Source organism: Solea senegalensis, linkage group LG6, assembly GCF_019176455.1.
Source record: "Solea senegalensis isolate Sse05_10M linkage group LG6, IFAPA_SoseM_1, whole genome shotgun sequence".
Taxonomy (NCBI): Eukaryota; Metazoa; Chordata; class Actinopteri; order Pleuronectiformes; family Soleidae; genus Solea; species Solea senegalensis.
In genome coordinates this window covers 11,767,833-11,787,524 of record NC_058026.1, presented here as the reverse complement: position 1 = coordinate 11,787,524, position 19,692 = coordinate 11,767,833, and positions in this window count along the sequence as shown.

The following is a 19,692-nucleotide window of genomic DNA, read 5'->3' as shown; positions in this document are numbered from 1 at the left end:
ACAGCAAAGATTTTCATCATCACTCTCTGAGTTCAGGTGAGCGAACCAAGAAAGCAGAGTGTGATTCAGATCTGTGTGTTGGCACGGACCTCGGGTTTGTTTGTGTGTGAGCTGCCACAGCCTGGCGGAGCAGACTGTGAGAATCTTTACTCAGAGACGGAGCACAGGGGAGAGGATAAAGCCGTCAACTGTTAACTCAGCTGCCTTCCTCCCCGTCTTCGAGAATCGTGACACATGGGATGGATGGATCCTCACTGTGCACACAGAGAGAATGAGAGTGACGAGTAAAGGACGACCAAAAGGAGAAATTAGAGGAAGAGGAGGATGAGGAGTGGGTTTCATTCCCCTCCCTGTGCAAAAAAAAACCTACTTACGATGGTTCTCAGAGCATCAGTGAGGATCTGTAATCTTTCAGCAAGTGAAGTGTGAAGAAGGCCTGCGGGGCAGCTTGTTGTCAAGGACAACATCATGCTCCGCCATCAAACATGATGGATAAAAGCTTTTTTAAAACATGTAAGACACTATGATATGTTGTGTCTCTCTGGTGTGAGGCAGTGTGCGACGTTTTTGTTGTTATTGTGCTTGAGCAGTCACATATTATGGTATTCAACAGCAAGCTGTCGCTTTGATCTCCACAGCTTTTCTTTGCAGCTCAAAACCTGAGCCTGGATTATGAAGAGGCATTTTTTTATAGATCACAAAATGTGCACCAATTACAAAAATCTGAAATTTTACTTTACACTTTTAACAATGTGTTCTGATTACATGCACAATTATACATACATAATGTACTGTCTACTAGAGCTGCAACTAACAATTATTTCCGTTATCGAGTAATCTGTCGATTATCTTCACGATTAATCGAGTAATCGTTTGCTCCATAAAATGTCAGAAAACGTTAAAAAAAACGTTGATCGATGTTTGTCAAACCTGGAAATGATGATGCTCTCAAATGTCTTGTTTTTGTCCACTTTTAATGATTTCTTTGTTATACGGAGCAAAGCAATGGAGAAAATATTCAGAAACCTTGTTTGAATAATGAAAAAAGCCTCAAGCCGATTTGTCAAAATAGTTGACAGTTAATTTAGTAATCGATTCATCGAGTAATTGTTTCAGCTCAGCACAATGTTCACTGCTCAGGGTGCATTAAGTGGAAGTTCATTTTTTTTGGAAGAGAAAACAAGTTTTAACACTTTTAGGGTTTAGAGTATTGTGGGATGAAAAATAAAAATGTTTCCTTTTTGTTGAAGACATATTGTCATTTTCCTTTGCATCCCTTTTTAGAGAGATAATTCACGAATTCAAGACTCGTGCACAGAACAATCAAGAAGAAGAAATGGAGGAATATTAAATATCATCATCATAAAACAAATGTCAGCAAAGGAAATAAAGGTGTTTGAGGGTGAAAAGGCAGAATTTAAACTGAAATAAAATCTCAATAAATCTTTAATAATTAGCAGACAAATGCCCTGAATTGTTTGTTCCATAGGAAAACAAGTGAGTAGATCAAATTCCTTTGTTGTGTAAAAAAAAAGAGCATTTATCTTGACTTCTGCACATATTTACCCGTCGAAGGGCAAGATCTGTTATTTGTGGAAGCACACATCGACTGAGTATTAAGCACAAACGTGCATGTCAGCACTGAGCTCTCATTTGCATTCATCACCAAGATTAGACAAGGAGCACTCCTTAGCCTCTGCACTTCCTAAAGGTCCCAGCTGGTCCACTTTGCATCCTCTCAAACCTCTGTGCAGCAGCAGTGGCGGCAGCAGCAGCAGCAGCTGCTCATGCATGCATAAACTGATAAGACTGAAGTCATTCTGTGGCTGGCACATTTGTACATGCTATGTGACAAGCAGCTTATGATTTCCCTAATGTAAACATGAGGCTGAGAAACAATCTGATTCCTACGGGCTGACTTCCTCCAAAACAAAAACATCTGTAGAAACATTTAATGGATAACTTCCCCAGGCTTTACATCTGTATTTATTGAATGACATTCCCGTGCGCCTTTGTAAATGAAGTGTCAAGTCAATGATTTGAGATCAAGGAGGACACATTTGTGATCAGGCATCTGTGCATGAAGATAGATGATGTGTCTCCATTTCTATTGGAGTGCAAAAAATTATGCCCGAAATTAACAAAGGAATAAAATTATACATGTTATTCTAAATATCTCTTAATGTTAAGTGCACTGGATTTTTTTGTAATAATGAATGGAAGTGGCAGATTTTGACAATGTGACAGTGAAGCGTGGGGCTGAAACAATTACTCAATTAATCGATTACTAAATGAATCGTCAACTATTTTGACAATCAATGAATCAGTCATAGTGTGTTTAAGAAATTAAAGCAAGTTTTCAGATTTTTCAACTTCTTAAATGTGAATATTTTCTTGTGTCTTTGCTCCATATAACTAAGAAAGCATTAAAACTGAATAATTGTTTTGGTTTTTGGACAAGATAAAAAGACAAGACGTTTGAGAACATTTGAGGTTTGAGAAACACTGATGGACATTTTCTGAAATATTATGGGCCAAACGATCACTCGAGAAAATAACCGACAGATTAAGAGATTATGACAATATCAAGCCTGTCAAACAAAATGGGGCCACCAAATATCAAATGTGAGTGTGAGGGATTTCAGTCAAGGGATAATGTTAAAATAAAATATGCGACAGCGACAACAAAAATTTAATTTCCGGATATATTTTAAGTCCAAATGTAAATAACATCAATAACCGGAAGACATTGATTGTTTATGTATTGAGGTTAAAAAGTAACCAGTAAAATCAAAGGTAACATATTTGTTTCCTGCGATTTCCCTGTATTTTGAAACCAAATAAAACCCCTGATCTTTCAACTTATAAAATAAATTGTCAATATCATTATGCTGTACACACAAAACATGGAGCGTAGTAGCGAGGGCTGGACAATGTGGAGTGATCGCTAAAGCCATTTGTATTCACAGCATTTTCTTACAGTTCGCTTCCTGTGAATGTGCTCACTCTGTAGCCCTCACAGACATGGAGAGAGATTTCACTTAAAACTTGCGATAGTCGACTGTGTCACACAAACAAAAATATGACTTGTTAGCACACAAATGCCCAAAGGCTGTTTCACCTGTCAGTAACACTGTGCCGTGTAAGGAGACTAATACAAGATGAACAAAAGCCACTTGACTCGGGCACATGCATTCAGTATGTGCACACAGACACAAACCACAAACCCCCGGTTTCCTCAAGAGCCAAACACACAATCGGGTTTGACCGATCAATGTTGACTAACAAAAAAACACTGCTCATCGTGAGTGTCATCCAAGTATTCAAGTATTCATTTATTCGTTCATTGTCTACCACTTTATCCTTCATATGAGGGTCATGGGGTCACTGGAGCCAATCCCAGCTGTCATAGGGTGAAAGATAAAAATATAAAAATATAAGACAAAAATATCTGTCGTCAAACAAAAAGATGGTGAGACTGTATTTGTACAGCTACTACAGCTTCATTTATATTTTCAAGATTAACAAACAGGGAACACTACAATGTGACTGATATTGCCTTTTAACAGAGGCATTTTAATTAAAAGGAGTTGGATTTTCCAATTAGACATGAGGGATTTTCCAAGTGACGCTGACTCTTTTTTCCAGAAATGCAGACTACAATTTGGCATTGTACCCATGTCAAGAAATACACTGTGTACCATGGTGAGTGATCTCTCCTCTCTTCTCATTGCCCCACACAGCCATTAGAGCCCAGTCCATCAGTGGTTTATGGCTTTGGACTGGGGAAATTTATTCTCTCACTAAACAAAAAAAAAAATTCCCCAACTATCCTGTAAATAGTTGACACAGCTGCATTTCCAAGCTAAGCTCGTCTAAGACCCAGGTGAAACACAGAAATGTCTCCCAGGATTTTCGACAGAATCACAAACAAAATTAAATATGAAAAATAAACAGATCCACCTTGTCACAAATGTATATCTGTTTGCTACTGTCTTCCACCGAATGTGGACTCTGTAAATACTTCAGTGTCTTCAGTGTTTTTTAATAAATAAATAAATAAAACAGCGACGTACCCTCTTTCTAGTTTTTAAAGGAATAAATTACAAACTGGAACCATAATTATCAGACAAGTGCATTTAAATAATCATTGATCACAGATTGGACGGCTGTTATGGGATGATGAAGTGTTTGGTGCTTAACCCTCAACTCGAAGATACTGCAATCAAGGGCAGCTGCCCAGAGCAGCTTAATTCCCCATGAGTCTAGACAGTGGTGATGACGGTGGTTGATGGCTGATGAATGTGATTAAGGAGAAATATAACGGAAGGAAAAAAAAAGATTCTTCCTTGACTAAATTTACACTTTAGAGCTTTGTGAAAATCACAAGCTCCTTTCTCAGTCCTGGTCCTCATGGAGGGACGCACTGCCCTGCACGTTTAAGATTTAAGATGTTAAGATGGTTCAAGATGCAAAACAGATGGTTGTTATCAGGCTTTTGCAGAGCCTGATGATTTGAATCAGGTGTGTTGGAGCAGAGAAACATCTTAAACGTTTATCATACAGCGTATCGGCGATGACACGTTTGCATCACTCTGTCACGTGTCCCAACTTTCAGAGACACGTGCCAACATTGTGGTTATTACGGTAATTTCACCATTTTTTGGCCTGTTTTTGCACACTGAGACATAGACTGTGTTTTACACACACACACACACATATATATATATATATATATATATATATATATATATATATACACACACACTATGTATACTATTTTATACTCAAATCAAACAAATTCCATTTTTTGTTTCTCTTCATTTTAAATTGTTAATACACTATTTTAAACATGCAGTACATTGTAAATAACTGCCAGATATTCAAAGTTATTCTGGAAAAATTGTCAAAAATCACTTATTCGGAGGACATTTCTCTGGCACTTTTATGGTTAAAATAAGCAGGACATTTCAAAGCTTAGATGTTAAAGGGTTAAACATGCAGGACAGGGGCCCCGAGGACCAGGATTGGGAAACACTAACCTAATGTGAGCACAGGTTTGCACAACTATTTCTCTTAAGACACTGCATTGACTTTCATTCATCTGGACAGACTAAACAAAGCCCTTATTCGGACCAGGTTTTGGTCTTCATGAGGACTATTGGTCCTGACAAGGTCACTGTTCATGCCAGAAAAGTCCTAAAGAGGTAACAAATACAAGAGCACACACACTCATGCTAATTATTTTCTAATTGAATGTAAGGGGAATTCCAATCTGTGGAAACAGTTTTTCCAGAAAGGAGCCTATAAAATGGCGCTGTGGCCATTTAGATCAATACACTATATGTACCCAGTGAGTGATTACCTCTGCCACTTCACTGCTCCACACAACCATTAGAGCTCCCGGGGTCAGTGGTTTACAGCCTTGACCCAGTGAAGATTATACCACAAATCTGTGTTCAGACAGGTATTTTTCTGCAAAATGACACAAGAGTTCAAACTTATCTGTCACAGAAAGAGAGGAAGCATGAAGAGAGAGAGTAATCAATCAGATTTTTTTAAAAACACCTCTGAATGTGCTCATTTAAAGCTATTAATAATTAAAAACGATTTGTGACAAGCTCGGTTATAAAGCGAGAGTAGCATGACGGCAGCTCTGTGTACGTGAGCGTCCAGCTGAGTCTGGCTTACAAGCACAGTGAGGGACAGTGAGACAGACAGAGGAAGAGAAAAACCTTTTGAATCAAGCAGCGAGCGTGAAACACAAGCCCACGTGCTACGAGAGGATTGTAGTAGTCGTCACTTGCAGTGTTCCAACATCCACTGAGCTGCATGAGCACAGCTGACGGCTCACACAAACATAAACAAGAGAAGTGCTCGGTAAAGCAGCAGAAAATTCTGTGGTTTCAACAGCGAGTTATTTATCACTTATGAGTGTGTTGTCCTTAGGGCTGAAACAGTTACTCAATTAATCGATTATTAATAGATTACTCAGTGCGTTTTTAAGGAATTTTTCAGTTTCTTTTTTCAGAGAAGGAGCGTCTTTTTTGCCAATCAAAAAAAAAGGCCACACCAGTTGCTGCTGTCAGGTTCTGACGCATGTAAAAAATTATTCTCCAAACTTCCAAAATTAAAGTAGTTATTCCTTCCATTTCGTAAACTTAAACAATTCCATTTAAACTCAAATTCACAACAGTTATTCAGTGGAAATATAATTAAACCAACCATTCTCCACGGTCAAAAAACTGTACACTCCTCCTCCCGGTTGAGCAACAACCAACGCTTCCCATTAACCTGAGGTACATGGCCTTTGCCTAATGGAGAGCACATCCTCCTGCTAAGTGGCAGGAGGTTCCAAAAACAAAAACACCACAAACGACTCTTACACAGGATATGTTTGTGAATATAATAGAAAGCTCACTCACATTACACCTTTATTTCCATCATTTGTCTGAATTTATGGCATCGCCACATTCATTAGCATTTCAGAAGCAACCTGGGTGATTATTTTACATCTTACTATTTGCTTGCAGAATATGTCTACACTACAATGCACACAAAAGGTCATTTACAGTCAAAATACCCCGCAGTGTGTGGCCGTCTTGGCGCGTGTACAGTTGCACTACAGGTCCAACTGTGAATGTAATGGTCTCTCAATGTCTGTTGTTGTTTTTGCCTTTTCTGTACTGACTGTGGAAAGGACCACATCAGTAAACTGAACACTATTATGTGTCCCTGCTCTTTAATTGGACAACAACAGTGTGAAACTGACAACAAACCTGAGCTGCAGCATAAAAAAAAGAAACAACAGGAGCAGATGAATCAGTGTGGATCAGTGTGGACTTCCTGCCCGTTCTCTTGACTGCACTCATTTTCAAACTGCCCACTCTACTTAACGCTGCAGTGCATGTATATATTTTGTTGTTTTTATTGTGCCTCTGTTGGGTCTTTGTGAACACAATGTGTTTGCATGCTGTGTCCTTCATTGGAAAATGAGCTCTGTCAAGCAAAACTGTCAGACCTGTCTATCAAACCTCTGAACAAGCAGCAGCATTCACACCTGCAGCACTTCTTTATGTTATAGTCAGAATTCAATGTTTTCAGCCACTTCATTAGTGAAATGTTGCTCTTGCCTGCTTTCGTTGGTCTTGACATAAAACAAACCTCTTCCTGTTTGCAGCACGGGAATGTCGCCGGGTGACATGAGCTCTAAATACTCCTATTCTGTACAAGTACAAGTACTCGAAAATGTACTCAAGTTAAAGTAAAAAAGGAGTGTACAGTACAGTTCTTCCAAAAAAAACATATTTAAATAAAAGTAAAATTACAAGTACACAAAAAACCTACTCAATTACAGAATTCATTACTTCCACCTCTGCTGACAGAACACAACTGTATATATGTGACATTCTTTACCGTTAAGCCTATTTCAGGCAGCCTAACGCCTAGAAGGAAGGAATTAGGCTTGCAACCAGAGGCTGGGTTGCCCATGAGCAAGGCACAGAACCCCTGTTGTTCCCCACGTACAGAAAGGTGCTGCCCACTGCTCCTGCACCTGTGTGTTCACTACTGCTGTGTAGAAAAAGGATGGCCAAATTCACTGTAACTAATTTCTTCTATTTCACTTTTTTCTATTCATTTATTTATGTCATTCTACGTTTCACCGTTTTTTACATTGCACAGAAATAAAACCAAATTTAAACTGTGAATCAACTTTAAGCTTGAAAATCATAATTTTATTGAAATTATAGTTATAAAAAGTAAACTATACCAAACAATAAGGTATATATCATCACAAATTGACACAGCTTATCAGTATACTGGTAACTGATATTAATAACCAAAAGGCAACAAGTCACTGCCTGTTTTAGCGTTAAAACAGCATAAATAACACATTCACACGTCGGGGGTGAAAAAAAAAAGAAATAAATGCACATAAATAAGACAAATGATCACAACTGGCATGAGGCGACACCACGATGAGTCATTTTGTATCTGTCTAAATAAACAGGGGTATGATATAACTGTCATCTGACATGGTCACTTCTCTCACAACATACCAGCAATATGAATCAGTGACTGACTCAGAAAAGATTCTAGACAGCAGGAGAGAGACAGAAGATTAGAAAATATGTATAGTTGTGCTTATAAGTGGTTTGTGTGGGTGTGTTTTCTGTGTATGGCCTTATGCACCTCTCAACAAGAGTATAGAGATATAACAGTGATACGTGGTAAACGTGCAAGTTAACCAATGATCTCTAAAGTCTGCAGGGTGTAGGTCTCTGGCTAACAGGATAACAGTTATTGGCACTGTACCAAAGTCTCTAGGACATAAACAAAATCTGGCGAGCACCACAGTTGTCTTATCGTCAACATTCTTCAGCATACAGGCTGCAGGTCAACGTGTAGGAGGAGCAGCGACAGACTCAAGCATCTGAGCTGGCGTCAGAGCAGCAGCCAAAGTCAAGTGCACAATTTGGTTTAAGAGTTGTACAGCTGAATTTTCACAGCCAAAACAGCATCCACTGCTTAAAACTTTGTCTAACAGTGCTTTAGAAAGTCTTTAACATGGTTAACTTGGAATGATTTGTTTTTGGACATTGAGACAAAAACTCAAACAAATGTTATTTAAAATTCAAATTTAACACGCATGAATTTGGAGTTTGTGCATAACTGCAGTGTTTTTTCAAGATAAAACTTTTCCTTCATTTTAAATTGTTAATACACTATTTTAGCATGCAGTAAATTGTAAATATCTGGCAGATATTTAAAGTTATTCTGGAGATGGGCAAAAGCACTTACTCACGGGACATTTTCTGGCCCTTTTACGGTTAAAATAAGCAACAACAAAAAAGACCAGCCTGACATTTTGAGGCTTACCCTAGGGTTAGGGTAACTAGGAAGACCACACATCTCAGTTTCCTACAGTGTCAATACACTCCGCTATCTTGCAAGATGAATAATAAAAAAATTTAAATCAGAATCTGGATCTGGATCTCCCAACAAAATCAAATATTTGTTTCTAGGCCATGATCTAATCATCAAGATATTCACTATAGTCAGTAACTACACTAAATGACCTTCAGGTACAAATTGCCAGTAATCACATTCATTTAACATCACAATACATCCCCCCTCATCAGAGTGACAAAAGATGCCGTTTAATTGAACTTGATGATGGCTCTGTGCGTGACGCAAGATTGTTTAGATTTCTAGGTCAGATCTACAGAGCTGCATGTGTGAAATAACTGATCGTCTACCACGCAGAAGAGGCCCAGTGCTTAGACTCGGTGTACAAAAATAAATCATGAGATGAGCGAAGATTTGCACTACACAGACAATGTGAAAAAAATAAAGTGCTCTTCAGATGAAATCAGAAACAGTCATGTGATAATTTACGTACAAAATAACTAAATGGAGGATTATTCAAAAATTAGAAATTTAAATATTGTCCTGATATTTCATGTTTTTTCAAACATGTGGGAATATTGATTGGTTTTAGGGCTGAAACAATTACATTCGAAATGATTATAATTCGATTACTAAATAAATTGTCAACTATTTTGATAATCGATTCATCTGTTTGAGTGTTTTTAAGCAATTAAAACAAGTTCTTGGATTTTTCAGCTTCTTAAATGTGAATATTTTCTGGGTTTTGTTGCTCCATGTAACAAAGAAATCATTAAAAAAAACTTTTTTGGTTTTTGGACAAAACAAGACATTCCAGGTTGGAGAAACACTGATCAACATTTTCTGACATTTTATGGACCAAACTAAAGGTGCAAATAATAAAGACAAATCAATTATGAAAATAATCATTAGTTGCAGCTCTACTTGGTTTATACATTTCTTTACAAGGGCCTCAATTAATAAGACGCAGTGAAACCACATGTTCACATACTAAAATATCCTTTTCCATTAGAAAACTGAGCCTGTGGCCACAGCAGCTGTGTCAGTGACAGTGCGCACATCCTGGTTACATACTGTACCAACAGGGAATGAATGCTATTAAACCAAAAAAACACTGGCAGAAAGAAGGAGAGTAAAACATAACAGAAGTACATGAAAATCTTTTTTTACATATACACACACATATATACTGTATATGTAAAAAAAAAAACCTAATTTTTAATGCACATATTAAAAATGCATGGCATTTGCCAGTGAGTGTGAATACAAACTAGCACCGAGAAGAACTACAGGAGCGCCACATTTGACACTAACTATTAAATCTTATGATGGCTATACTTTGAAAGCTTCCCACTGTTTTTGTTTTTAGCGTGAAAGCGGTTTGAAAACAGAGCACAATGTAATGGGCATCAAAGTGTGGGAGGAATAAAATGTAGGGCGACGATCTGAGGCAAGTTACACAACCCGTTACAGCGTCTCTCCACATGAACCTTCACCTACAAGAGTACCCTTACTAACGTGGAGGGCTCTTGTAGTTGCCACTGCTAGAGCAATTACGCTGTTCTCTTTTTCTGAGAAGAGGTCATTACTAATAACGTGCCATGGGTGGCTCAAACAGACACACAAATTATGAGGACTGTGGATAGAAGAGACCACCTGCCTGAGACTACATGAAATTCACAGTTAAGTCAGATATTTAGACAGAAGTTGCAGCATGTTCCAAATCAGCAAACCCTGTACTAATTGCTCCTTCCAATGATGGCCGAAGACAAACATGTAAAAATCTAATCTTAATTACAAATATGCACACTGTGTACAGCGAGGTGAACTGAAAACAAAGTTTTGTCGAAATGCGTCTGCCTTCCACATTTTCATTTTCATGATCTCTGGAACTGCTGCCACGATCAACCAACGGGATGTGGCGTGACCGATCACCCACCTGTCACACTTTGTAGCACAATGCAAAGTGACAACCCATCTGACTTCTGATGATGACTCTCACGTGCACGCAGAAATAAATGTACACAGAAAGTGATGTAACACAGAACCTACAGCGAACCATGCAGACACTCTCCGACCGTGAAATTTATGTGGACTGAATGCAAAAGGCAGTGATGGATTTTTACGAGGATTAGATCCACTCCTGTATCATATTACTCAAAATGGATGCAGCGGAACTAGAAATAACAGTCCTGCAACTCAACCAACAGCAGCACTTCACTCTGACATCAACATGTGTAGTGAAGAAGCAGAGTTCACACGCTCTTGTTTTAAACTTTAGGTCCGCCGTCTCGGGTTGCCAACCGTTCCGTAAAATAAGGATCTGTTCCGTATTTGAAAGTTCAAAGACATGTTTCGTATTTCCTTGTTTTGTGCTAAAAAGTAAAGATTAGTCCACTAATTAAACATTGAATGACAAAATTAATGACAACGTCTGCCATTCATTACTATCCAACAGAAAATGGGCGCGCTTAACTGGTCATCCAGTCACTGTGCATCGTACTAAGCACCGGTATTTTGTTTGATAGAAACGCTAATGTAAAACAGCATAACTGCATCTTTTGAAGTGTAAAAGTTTGTGGTGTGTGGGCTTAATGTAGCCTATGTAGAGTGTGAGTATATCAGGCACATCTCAGTAGAGAATGTGAGAAGGTCTGATTCACTACATAATGTTTGGTTTAACTTGCACAGTTGTATGTCCCACATTGTAAACAAAAGGAAATTGAAAACATTGTATGATGGGTGAAAAGGCTGTCTCAAATTGCCCGCAGAGAAAAAAACAAATACACGTCATATGAACCCAAAAAGCTTGTATGAAATCTGTTTACAAACTACATTTTCACAACAATTTTAGCCACTTTTGTAAACACACAATTCAGTTTCAGTTAAGTGTTGTGTTTTGGTTTCTTTTAATAAATGTTTTGCTCTTTCAGAAGACTCTGTGGTGAAACTAAAGCACTGAACCAGAGCAGCTAAATCAGTCCGGCTGTCGCTGGTGAAGAACTACTGTAATGTTCATTTTTACTTCATCTGAATACAACAACGCTCCACTAAACAGCCATTAAAAATGTCTTCATCAAACAGTTCAACACTAAGCAAATAAACTAAACTAAACTAAACTAAACCAGTGTGTCATAAAAACAAACCCACTGAACACATGTCAAAACCAGAGGAATACCACTGCTTTAGCTTCATGCTAACAACACAAGCTATACATACGAGTACAACACTGAACCAGCAGCCAACGAAGAGCAAACAAACAAACAAACAAACAAACAAACATACATCTTACACAGTGATGTACAGAAATGTCTTACCTTTGCTTCTTTCTCACTATGAAAATCTTAGCTTCTAATGACCCACACTTGTCTAGACTATTTCTGACCATTTTGTACTTCCAGGTCAAAGTTCAGCTGTGAAATCAGTCCAACCTGTTCAATTCACAAAGAGGGCAGCTGGCAACCAGTGTGATGGGCGCATCACTACCACCTTCTGCTCCGGAGTGTGGATCAGAGATTATTATAATCTACCCATTCATTCTTTCTGTTTCATAAAATCAAAGAAAATACAGTTTTTTGTTTCCTTAACAGGTTTTTGATCCTCAGAACCTGAAACTCCTGAAAATATACCCAGGTCTTCTCTCATCTGTCTTCTTTCTTAAAATATGTATAACATTCTTTTATTCTATTAAATTAGGCGTCATTCATTCATTCATTTGATTCACACCTGTAGAGGCTTTCTGTTGAATCTATTGACAGTTTGAATGAGATGCTCCTTGGGCTGCTTAGATACTGCCCCACATAATAGCACAGTTAAATTATATTACACATTGGGACATAATGAACTCTGTAAAACTATAAAAAGAAATTAATTTGCTTTGCGTTGTGTTTGCGTATTCATGACTTCATGATTATATAGGTGATATTCACTCTAATGTGGGACCTTTTGTTAGGCAGGGATGAAATCTGTAATCTTTTTAACATAATTCTTAATCACATCATTACACTCTGAATATTTATATATCATACACACCGGGGTAATAAATCAGCAGCTCATTTTCGAGGTATCATTTTGAGCAGAGGCCTGTAAAAGGGGATTTAAAGGACGCTTTCGTTCACAAATGAGAAATAACGAATGCTTTCATGTTCATCATTTAATTAATTTAAATGCAATAATGTTTGTGAAATGGCAAACATTTGGTTCTTCATCTTATATAAATAAACATATAACTTTATATTAATCATTTGAGGCGTGTCTCGGATTCAAAGTTTGTCTCCACAGCGTCTTTATTATCATTATTATCATCTGAAATAACTAGAAATGTAAGTCCACGTATAATCTGCTCCTCTGGTGCGTGGTGTCGGATAAAATCATCTTCAGATTAGAGAGCGACCGTTTGTTGCTACAGTGAGAAACTGCACAGTGTCATATTCCTCTCCTGCTGTCTCTATCCATCCCTCTCTCTCACACACACACACACACACACAGAGCAGGTGTATATCCTGAGGATATACATGCTGAGTGTCCGTCTCATTTTCAGAAGCATTTTCAGGAGCAATGACTCACTGTGATAGCGACAGTTTTATTATAGACCATGCAGGACACATTAATCCATGAGTCATCAGCTTGAGCTGATTTCACATACACTTCCTGTTGACACTATTTGAGGGATATCATGTACTGTCAAACATTTGAGCTATTTATTGTTTTGTAAACCTGCACATCATTCCATTTTCTCCAAAGCACTTCATCAAATTTTCTGGCTAAATAAGGTTAAAATTTACATCATACAATTTACACGAAGCAAATCCCATTTCACCCTTGTGTGGTGTTCATTTGTGAACAAATAAATACTGAAATATCCCTGCAACCCATTTTAACTTCAGTGAAACCCTTTGCCTTCCCAAGTATTAAAACCACTTATTCTATAATGAGTGCGTCTCATCGGTGCCTCCTTAATTGGCCCTCTTTACTTACTTTCCTAATGAATTGTTTTTAATTCCCTTCAAAACCAAGTTTCCAATCGCTGACTTTATTCTAATGTCAGCAGAAATATTCCAACACCATGTGAAGAGCGGGGCAGAGAGGGTGTGAATAATTGAACCACTTTATCCAACAGTCCTTGTAACATTATACTTTTCTTTCTTTTCTTCTCTCCATGATTTAGATTCAGTGATCGGCAGAGCACGTTTCACTCCATCAGTATTCTGAAGTTGTGTTTTGTGATTTGCAGTATATTAACATAATGCTATGAATCTTTTTTTCTTTTTTCTTTTTTCCAGGGGCTCAGGGGCAAACAGCATTCATCAACACGTGTCTACACACACATTATTTATTTATTTGTTTGACTGAAAGGAGGCAGTTAGTGTGTAATGGCTTTCAAGTTGGTTATTACACCCAAGAGATATAGCTAATGTGGTGACGGTGCAGCGTGATGTTTGTCGAGTAAAAGTCCCCTGGTGGTGTTTATTTCTCTGCTGAGACGCTTATCAACCAAGCACCACGAGCATCTCTCCGTGACTCGAAGCATTTGACGCGAAACCACTTTGGTTTCTGAAATAATCCTATATGTGGTGTTCAAAGTGCAGTAGAAATTAAATGAATACGGGTTTTGGTTCGGGATATTGATTTTGCAGTATTATCCGTGATATTTTTTTTAATTACAATTGTGGCAGTGCATCAGAGGTAAACACACAAAAAAAAAACATAGCACATTTTTTTTTATTGAAGAAGAAAATAAAGGGCAAGGACTGATGAAACTAAGTGCCACGTGACAGTATGACATAGGCAGCTAAAATAGAAGAGGGCATGGTAAGAGTAATAGTCAGAGTGCATTGAACATCACTCCAAAGGTGCTACTGTATTGGGCTTTACTGCTCAAAATAAAATCGTGATGCAGTTTGGAAGCAGGACAGATGGAGCCCTATAAATAGCATGAGTGCGACCTGCAGGACACACGACAAAGGAGAGTAGAAGAAGACATCTTATCTCCTCCATCTATGGATAATATCTCCATGTTTCAGTGAAGAGGAAAAACAGAGAGGCTACACGTGAGGCATTGGAACCGAGGTGAAATGGCGACTAATGATTTTCTACCCCATCCTTGGCCGTTTACAAGAATGCACACACACACACACACACTCATGCTCATGAACAATACTGAGATGTACATCCTCAAAATCTAGTGCAGTGGTTCCCAAGCTTTTAATATTCCCGTACCCCTTCAGACGTTTGACCTCTAGCCATGTACCCCATACTCCTGCACACTTGAAAAAAGAAATTGTGTCTGTCTGTTGGATTTAAAGAAACCTACTGCTACTACCCCTGGGGAGACGAGTACCCCATTTTGAGACTCACTGATCTAGTGTAATGTATGTTTTTTTGTCCAAGATTCTGTCAGCTCCTTAAACAGCTGACTGTTATCTTTAAGGTAAGTAAAGCACTTCTTTTCCAGCAGAGTACAACAGTGAATATTATGGAAAACAACAATAGCACATAATCTGCTCTTATGTAATTGAAAGCGAAAGGACAAGGTGTCCGCTCTCTCTGGTAGTATCTGGTAACCGTTATCTCCACGTGTCCATCTGTACATTGACGAAGATGAGGACACTGATAGCGGTCGCAGCCGCACAGGTGACTCGCTTGTTGACTTACATGATCCTAGCAGACATCCCATCAGTTCATCAAATAGAGGAGCACAGCAGCGATTCAATTTGAAGCTTTCATACCTCACAAACAATGATAGCAAAAAGTGTTCTCTTAGCTACTTGAGCCTTTCTGTCCAAATTAAGCAAATCTTGATTTAAAGCAAAACTGTAAAAGGGAGGCAACAAAACATGTGTGTCCATTTAAGACATGAGGTTCATGGCAGGAGGAAACAAAAATAAAGTATAAAGTGAAAAGACAATGATGACATTGTCCGTATCAATTCTCTTATTAATATTTACTTCTCACCCACTGTACATGTATGACTCATTCCCATTGCGGTGACATTGTAAACCACCTGCACACTGAAGGGACATGTGAAGTGGAGTCACGATACAGACATTCAATTGATATCTGATTCTCAGCTACACCACCAGCTAAAAACGGTGGTCGCTGAGATCCCATGAAAGCACTAAATGCACACATCTATGGGGGAGTTGCTATACCAACAGATATTAGGTTAATCAACTATTCCATATATAAGATGGGAAGGCTGAAAGAAACACTCCTATGAATTGCAGTGAGTGCACAAAGAGACAGTGTTCACTGTTAAACATAGCTGAGGTAACACAAGTGTGAACTCACTTGGAGGTTAAGTGTGAAGCATCAGTCGAGAGCCTGAGGCAGTAATGCATCATTACAGATGCCATCTGCCACAATAGAGGGAAAAGAAGTCCTGCAGCCTACTGTTATCATCTGCCTTTTATTGAAAAGTGGTCGACATGCAACCATAACCCTGGCAACTGCTGCCCTCACACTTCAGCATCACCACAAGAAAACATAAGTATAGATTTTTTTTTTGTACTAATTTTTACAAAGCATTGCTTGTCTAAAACCTGCAACCTTCACCAAATGTGAATCAATCTGGGGAAAAATAAAGGACACTTTTTCCTCCCAAAACTACATCTGTATCCAGAAATTGTTTTGAACCCACTTGATTCATCGCTTCGAGGGTCATTTTACAATGTTCATTTTTATGAGTACAATAAAACATCTACAGTCCCTCCCCAACCCCAGCACGTGTGGTGTGAGGATACTCCAGCACCACTGAAGGTTAATTCATGCGTGAGGGCAACATTTATATTTGGCACCTGTCAGATCTTAACACCATCATTTTGACAGGGTGACAGTGAGTGCAGCACATGTTTTTCTACAGGAGTACATCAACAGAAGCGGTTCTTCCTCCTCCGTGGCACACAAGGGTCACAAAGCTACCAGAAAATCAAATGTGTGTTTTTATTAGGGCTGAACCATTTCAAATAAATATGTCACTGTGATTATTTTGACAGGAATCGCGATTGCGACGTGATTTGCAATATCAGCGGGAGTGGTCATTTTTACATCGTTATTCTCATTTTCACTGGAAAAACATATGTAAGACGATTACTGTGTGACATTTGTGCAGATCTGTGAGAAGCAAAGATGTTCTCTTCAGTCTGTAGAAAAAGACGTACGGGGTTTGATGTGTAGATCCTTCGATTTGGAAATTATATTCCGCAATTTCGATAACATTTCGATTAATTGTGCACATATTCGGAGGATCAAAGATGATTTTCAAAAGTATTTGGTGGGGGCGGGGTTATGACAATGCGTCACAGTAGACAATGGGATTATTTTACAACCTCCCCATTTCTTATTTTCTTTTTCAGTTCTTACTCCACAGTTAGATTTTTGTCACGTTCTCAGCCACTGTTTTCTTACATATACAGTACTTATATAGTATTATAGGATTATAAACAGCTGTATGATTCACCTGTTACACCAAACAGGTGCTAATGATCGTCATTAGGTTGAAACACAGTCATTCACTGAAACAGGAACAGTGGAATCGCCAGATTCTGTTACCAAGGTGAGGTTGTGGAAGACACGGACAGGTCACAGGTCACAGGTCACCATGGCGAGACTGAGTACAGCGATAATACACAAGGTACTTTTGAAGGCGCACAAAGAAACACTGTGGACACAGTGGTTGGTCAAGGACATAGTGTGGCAGATGAATGACACATCAGGCTTACTTCACATTGGAAGCTGACCAGCATCAGCTCAGAACTGTCAGACACATGTCCAACCCAGGTACACCCATCTACTGTCCGGAGAGGTCTGGTCAGAAGTTGTCTGGGATTACATGAAGAGAAAAAAGGATTTAAAGCAGCCTTCTGTGGTTAGTTCCCAAAGTTCCTTCAAAAACTTTGTACAAGTGTACATATACTGTATAAGAACAGATAACTGATGCTAGTTTGAAGGCAAAAGAGGGCCACACCTTCTTCCGTTCGCCCATTCTATGATTTGTAAATTGATAAAAATCAAGAATCACTGCACCACTGTAATGTAAAGCATAACCACACGTTAGGTATGGCGCGCTTAAGGTCAACCTTCAAATTAAAAATACATCTTGCTAATTGTTACTTCATTTGAGTGTTTGACCTTCACTGCGCAGAAAGCTGTATGTGCAGCATTTGAGACTAAAAGGCTGTTGTCATGGTAACCTTGTAACCTAGCAAAGTATAGTGAGCTGTGCTCTAAACTGAGTTAAAGACTTGTGTGTATGTGGGAAAGCAAGACGTTATGAAGAAAGCTTAAAGCTTTCCGGACGTTTGAATTCAAATGATAGACTTGATAAAGCCAGTACTTTGGGTAAATGTTCTCTACAACAGGCCTATAACAACACAGACCATGAGCACACAGAGGTGAACACGTAAATTCACCAATGGCAGATTCTACCACAAATCAAGATTTAAATTCCACAGCAAGAAGTGCAGACATCAAGGTTTGTCACACAGTGTGCCAGGACTAGGTTCCCCCACTAATAATCATACCATGCTTTGCTCTGCTTCATTGCCCATCAGGAACATCAGCCCCCTGGAGAGACAGTGTATGAGTGAATATTAAGTGTGTTGGTCAGACAGCAGGAGGGGTTACGGTGTTCCCCAGGGCTTACCGCAGTTCCACACTGTTTGCGAACCTAACAAGGCAAGGAGAGGCGCCGTCTCCAAGACGATGCCGGTCTCAGGGGAAATTCAGGCAGTTCACTCCTCCACAACGAACTCTGACTAACTGCTGGCTGGCAGGACTCGTCCTCACAGTCAGAGAACGCACCGTGTCTCATAGGACACGAAGGACAGCTGAAGGTGATTCACGCAGACATACATTGCCATGTGTGACACACGTGATCTATAAGCTGCTTTCTCCAAGTATGAGCAACATTTCATCATTTTTGCAGAGGCAACACTAGATGCTAATCGCACAGTTGTAAGCATCAGGCTTTTGATGAGGCTTTGATGTCTTTTCACTACCTTTAGTACTGGGGTAATGAAAGAGCAAATACAGAGACACTGGTGTAACGGTTAAAGTGATTTTCCAGAACTACTGTAGATCTATACCAAGAACAGATGGCAGAAAGTCAAACACAGTCACAGGACTAACCACTTTAGGTTTCAGACCTCCAAAGGTGAACAATGCAAGTAAATTAGAGCACTGCTTCATGTGTGTCAAAGAATTTATGACTGAAATAATGCACTAGTTATATATACATACATATACATATATATATATATATATATATATATATATAACCAATCTAGTGATTCAAAAGAGGAAATGCACATTCAGAATAACGTTCTCAAATTTGTCAATTTATCCTTTTATAGTTGACTGTACTTATGGTGAGGTAGAGTCGGGACATAAATGACTTATTATGTACCCAATATGCTACTTTGCATTCTTGACAGATTCTTTGCTGCAGTCTAATTACTGGGTCAACTCAAGACACATAACTGGATTCATATGAAGAAGTGTCAGGGGGCACGAAACATTAGAATTCATGACACATCCTGTCGTTTGTGCATTTTAAGGTATGCTTTTGTTTTTATTTGCTATGTAAAGACATTTTCTGTCACTTACATTGCATGCTTCCTTATACTGCAACGACCGCAGCATAAGAAGAATAGACAAATGGGGTTCCTGATTCAACAGCAATTTCCACACTGCCTTCTGTTTATTCTTTTTCAGACATCGCCTCCTCTCTCCTGAATTGGCCCTTTATGCTGATTTGCATGCTCTGCTGTCATTGGCTGCCTG